We start from the raw sequence: 5,770 nt of genomic DNA on the forward strand, positions 1-5,770 counted from the left end.
TTGTGAGGGATGCCTCTTGTGTCCTGTGGAATTCTTACAGTCACCTGTCAAAACACAAACCGTGAAAAGATCCATCACTAGCAAGGCCATTTCCACGCACAGCAACCCACAAGGACGGACTAGAACTGCCTCGAAGCTGCAAACCTTATGAGTGTGGGCGGCCTCATCTTCCTCCCAAGGAGCGGTGGGTGGTTCATACTCTGCTTAACAGCCACTCACTTTAACCACGTCACCACCAGGGCTCCTTTTAAGCTTGCCTCTAGGTGCCGGTATAATGATTCCCACATTACCGATGGGGGACACAAAGTTTGGGTTGTGGTGTAGTGTGCCCAAGGCCACACAGTCAAATGAAGTTGAACCCCGGTGGGTCTGACTCCAAAGCCCTGGCTCCTCCATCACTTTTCCATTCCGAGGCGATGAAGATACGTGCTCCCACCCTCGAGGTGCTCTGTCCCCGAAGGGGAGTCCTCAATGAAACCCATTGCCATCGAATGGGCTCCAACTGACCGGGGTGCTACCTAAGGTTTCGTAGACTCTGAATCTTGATGGGAGCAGACAGCCTCCTCCTGTTTCCCCTGGAGTGACTGTGGGTTTGAACCGCCCGTCCTGCAGTGAGCAGCCCAATGCTTATCTCACAGTGCCACCAGGGCTCCTGAAGGAGGGAGAAGAGTAGAAAGCAAGACACAAGCACACTGTCCTAAGCGCTGTACAAGGAAAGGGCTAATTGTACCCCTTTGGGAGATGGCCAGACAAGGCCAAGACCACTGAGCTTGTCTCAAGGCCGCAAAGGCATTTTCCAGGTGGACAGAGAGATGGGGCATGAAGAGAAGAGAAGGCATGACGCGCCTGTCTGATGTGGGAGCGGGAGCGGGGCCGGAGCACAGGGCGTCTGGCGTGGGTGGCCAAGGATGAGTTTCAAGGGATGAGTGGGAGTCAGATCGTGATTGTCCTTGGAAAGTGTACTCAAGAAGTTCGGTTCCACTTCAAAGGCTGACCATCACCGTGCGTTGCCAGCAAGTCGATTCCACCTGTGTGTGCAGGGCAGCAGGACGCGCCCAGGGAGGGTGGAGGCTGGGATTTCTCAGAAGCGCATCGCCAGGCCTGTCTTCTCAGGAATGTGTCGAGGGGGATCAAGCTACTAAGGGAATGCTTAACCACTTACACCTCCCAGGGACTCGGAGGAGCGATGGAAGGTTTCTAAGCAGAAAACAACAGCCTGGGTGGCAATGAGACCAATTAGGAAGCTGCTTTAAGACCTAAACTACCAAGGATGGAGGCCTGAACCAGGGACCAGACAGTGATGATGAGTCTCTCTCTCTCTATCTATCTATCTATCTATCTATCTATCTATCTATCTATCTATCCATCCATCCATCTATCTGTCTGTATCTATCTATCTATCTATACACTCACACATATATAAAGATTATGTTATTAGAGGCTCTTACAGCTCTTACAACAATCCATACATCAATTATATCAAGCACATTTGTACATTATGTTGCCATCATTATCTTCTAAACATTTACTTCCTATTTGAGCCCTTAGCACAAAAGATTTCCTCTTGCCGGGCTCAGGTGTTGGTCCAGCACCTCAAATGCTGGTGGAGAGTTTTCAGGCCATCGCTATAATTCCCCTCCATTTGGGAAATGAATGTACAGGTCAGTAAGCAAATGCCCATTAGCCCCAGGAGTCGTTTGGCCCTGACTGCTAAGATCCATCATCCTCGCACTCCATTACCCCCAGGAAAAGGGTCATGTCCAGAAGCCACAGTGTGGTCATCTCTGCTCACCAGCGCTGTCCACCACGAGGGGAGGCAGCCCTCTGAAGAATGACAGCCTCGGGGAAGGGGAGGCCAGGTGCAGAGGAAGCTCCAGCTTTGGACAGGACCTGGTTGATACAGACGGTCGATTCTTTCCTTGGTACCAGCCGCATTCCAAACACCAAATCCGGACGTCGAGTAGGCCAGTCCTCATCCTGTGTAGGGAGAAAAGGCAGAGCAGTACAACCTAGGAAGGAGGCACACCGATGTGCAAGTACAGTGAGGAGGCCAGTACAGTCACGTTTCGGGGTCCAGACCAGGGTCGGCCAGGGCCTGGGAGAAGCAAGCGGGACCAGCACAGGCACTGCAGCAGCCACTTGGCACTCTGTACGGGATGTGGGCAGCTGAGGGCAGGCCTCTAGAGCAGGTGACAAGCGTGCAAGTGATGAAGGAGTGACCTGGTTTTTTCAGCTTAGCATCGTGGTCAAGCACACAGAAACGGACCGGTTTGAGGAGGGTTTGAGGTTTGGGTTTTTAACCAGATCTTCCGTAGAGCCGATGAAACTAAAGTAGCCTGCCAACAGCTCCACCAGACTCCATCGGGTGAACCGTTCCTGCCAAGGCTGCTTTCTTGTTAGACAGGAGCCCTGGTGGTGTAGTGGGCTGTGACCAAGGTCAGCAGTTTGAATCTACCAACCGCCCCTCAGGACAATGATGAGGCTGTCTGCTCCCATCGAGATTTACAGCCTCTGAAACCCGAAGGGGCAGTTCTACTCTGTCCTACAGGGTCACCATGAGTTCAACACGGCTTGATGGCATCGGGTTTGTTTTGTTTTGCTCTCCTATTAGGCGATGAGATGGTTCGCCCTGCCCTTCCTCCTTTCTAAGGACGTCTTGCGTATGCGTGCAGACAGTTTGAACCACGCGGCACCTTCCAACCCATTACTAGCTGCTGTGGAGTCGTCCCAGCACAGGGTGAGCTGTGTATAGAAGATCCAACCTCCACCCGCCCAGCCCTGCCCCGCTTCACCATGGTTGCGTTAATTGTCGCAGCCAGTGTGTGAGTGAAGGCCTTCAGCCCCGGGGCTCCTCTCCCAGCACTCTGTCAGGCAGCGTTCTGTTGTGATCCTTACGGTCTTCTTTGGCCGATGGTAGGGAGTAGATGTTCAGGACTCTCTTCCTTGTCTCTCTGTCTGGAAACCCTGCTGAAACCTGTCTACCAGGGTGACTGGATGTCTGAGTAGCACGGCCTTCAGGGTCATAGCAACATGAAGGCGCCCAGTACAACAGGCGGACAGACGGGTCCTAGAGCTTCTACAGAAGATCCACAGGAAGAACTTGCCCTCCCAAACCGTGGAATGAAAAGGGGTTGTCTTTAGCGCACACACACACACACACACACACACACACACACACACACACACCCCTCTGTGCTCTTTTCCCCTCTGGGTCCCCCGGGTACCTGTCTAATGCTCCATACAAAGGACTGGTCTTAATTTTCTGGCGTCTGTGCCCCTATTATGATGGTAGTTAATACAGGTTTACACTTGAACTTGGGTGTCTTAGATGGAGACTCTTACAGGCTAGACAGCCCTTAAGATCCAAAGAAATTCTTTGTAGTGGTTGCATTTCAGGCACCAGTAGGGAGAAGGCTTTTCATTTTAGATCCCGGTTTCCCCACCCCCTGCTGGTCATACCACAAGGGTGGCCTTTTTCTGCCCAAAGGATCCATGTAAAGACAGCAATCCAGGGTTCCAGCTAGACCTGGTCAAAGACAGCTGCGCTGTAGCAGAAAGAGCAGCAGACACCCATCCGGAGACTGCAGTCCCCATCACGTGGGCTAGGTGTGTGACCTTGCACAGGCCCCCCTGTGCATCTGTGAGTCCTTGCTGCAGGTCCTGCTAGCTTTCTCTATTTTACAAGTTCACAGAGGTCACGAGATGAGAGGGAAGGTGCTGCACGGTGTGGGCATGGGCAGAGTACCGGCTGATGGGGATGGGGTGGGGGGCAATGAATGAAAAACAAGCTTTATCATCTGCCTTGATTAGAGACTAGCCAGGACAGGCTGTATTGTACTTAGAGGTCAAATTGAACGGTGCTTGAAGTACGCATAGTCTGAAACATAGCACGCTGCTCATAGTATTTGGACTGTATGGGTTGTCTTTGCCCCTTGCGCTGAGACAGAACTGTGTGTCAGTTCTGCTTGGTGTTGGATTCCTGGCAGCATCAATGATGACACTTGTGTAAGTTTAAGTGGGTACACACAGGCACTCTCAGCAAGAATCCCTACACCCCAGTTGTTTAACATCTGGGACAACCCATTCAGTGTCCAGCAGGGGTGACAGCCTCGCCCCCTCTCCCAGGTGTGTCTGTGTGCTGCAGGGATTTGCACATGTGGTCAGACATGTTAACTTCTCCACAAAGGTCCTTATCCGGGAAGCTCTCTCTCCCCTGCTGCTCACAGGTTCCTGAATGCCTTTAAAGCACACATACTGACCCTCTTCTTAATGAAGCGTATTTTATTATTATTATTATTATTATTATTATTATTATTATTATTATAAATTGATTTGAATTCACGGTGAGGCTCAGAGGGATCAGAGGAGAGGACGTGAAGAACAGGAGCTCTTGGTTCCCTTCCATCTCCTGGAACCTAACGGGACCTTCAGCAGAACCACACACAGCCTCGGGATTGGCATCCTCTCTGGCCACAGCATGTTGTAAGGACTTTGAGGCTTTGGAAGTCAGCTACCATGTTGGAAGTGGTACCCACCCCACCCCACCCCCAAAAGGCAGTCGATTCTTCTTCTGAAATAAAATCTCATGTAAAGCAGATGTGAATATTCCAGACAGATCAATCAGAGGGGCTGCTTTTTTTTCTTTTCTTTTTTTTGAAGTGTCAGTAGTGGAACAGTCCACCCTTTTTACTTGCAAAGGGTGAACAGAATGCTGCTATATTTCTCTAGGACATTTATAAAGAGTTATCTTCACCTTGAGAAGAAACTGAACAAGAATAAATGTCCACGAGGGCTGCTTTTTTTTAGTGTATTCTCTGCCACATTCCATCACGTTGGCTTCCTAGACTCCATCCAACTGCGTTTCAGCGCCTTGGGCAACTTAGCACATGTGTGAAAGTGGTGCTTGCTCTAGTTCAAGGGGCCTGGGGAGCGAAAGCCCACCCTGCTCAGCCTTCTCCCTTCCTGCAATCCCTCCCAAAATAACTCTGTGGGAACCAGGACTCTCTGCAGCCTCCTGATGGTTTTTACTGAATAAAAGTCTTATTAAAAATGAAGAAACAGACCCAGGGAAATAAAGTGACTGGCCCGGTGGTGCGCAGCCCGTCGGTGCCAGAATCAAGATGATGACCATCAAAAGGGCACCGAGACTTTGTCTTCTCAATCCGCGCAGTGTCGTGGGAAAGGTGGGCTGTGCATACCTGGAAAACCAGAGACAATCTAGAGAGCATATGCTCATCAGTGTTGGATTCGCTCCGCGAGTGTTTGGAAGACATCCTGATTCCTGTGAGTGGGTCTCAGGATGTGAGGGTTCGTACAACATCAGGCCCCTGGTTGCCCCTGGTAACTGTAAAAAGTGAGTTAGGCAAACGGAGAAGAATATAGACATGCGAAGGAAGCCACAAAGGGGGGGTGGGGAGAGTGTAAAACAGAAAGAGAAATCCATCCTAAGGACACAAACTCCTCACAACTGGACCAATAAACAGCATCCCGATACGCAGAGGACAGATGGATGTGCCAAGGATTCCCTGTGACGTGGAGCCCCAGTCAGTGCTCGGGGAAGCAGCAGTCGAGAGACCATCATGACATTGCACTGGGCAAGTCTGCGACAAAAGGCTTCGTCCACGTGTTAGAAGGGAATGGCATGTTAAGCATAAAGGTGCCCTGACCCCAGCCATGATGTTGTCAATTGCTTCATCCACATGCACAAGCCAGACAATGGATCAGGAAGACCCGAGAAGAATGGACGTTACCAACTATGGCATTGGTAAAG

The 5,770-nt window shown here is 50.9% G+C and overlaps 1 protein-coding gene and 1 non-coding gene across 2 annotated transcripts in view; one reads left to right on the forward strand and one right to left on the reverse strand.

Moving 5' to 3' along the window:
* The window catches only part of CACNA1C (calcium voltage-gated channel subunit alpha1 C), an 865,289-nt gene that overhangs the window by 547,639 nt on the left and 311,880 nt on the right, over positions 1 to 5,770 (forward strand). The window lies entirely within an intron of this gene.
* Positions 4,657 to 4,786, reverse strand: LOC115871591. Its single transcript, XR_004047370.1, has one exon. It is a non-coding gene; the product is annotated as a small Cajal body-specific RNA 24 (non-coding RNA).

Source organism: Echinops telfairi, unplaced genomic scaffold, assembly GCF_000313985.2.
Source record: "Echinops telfairi isolate 266 unplaced genomic scaffold, ASM31398v2 ScPeMD7_6273;HRSCAF=7185, whole genome shotgun sequence".
Taxonomy (NCBI): domain Eukaryota; kingdom Metazoa; phylum Chordata; class Mammalia; order Afrosoricida; family Tenrecidae; genus Echinops; species Echinops telfairi.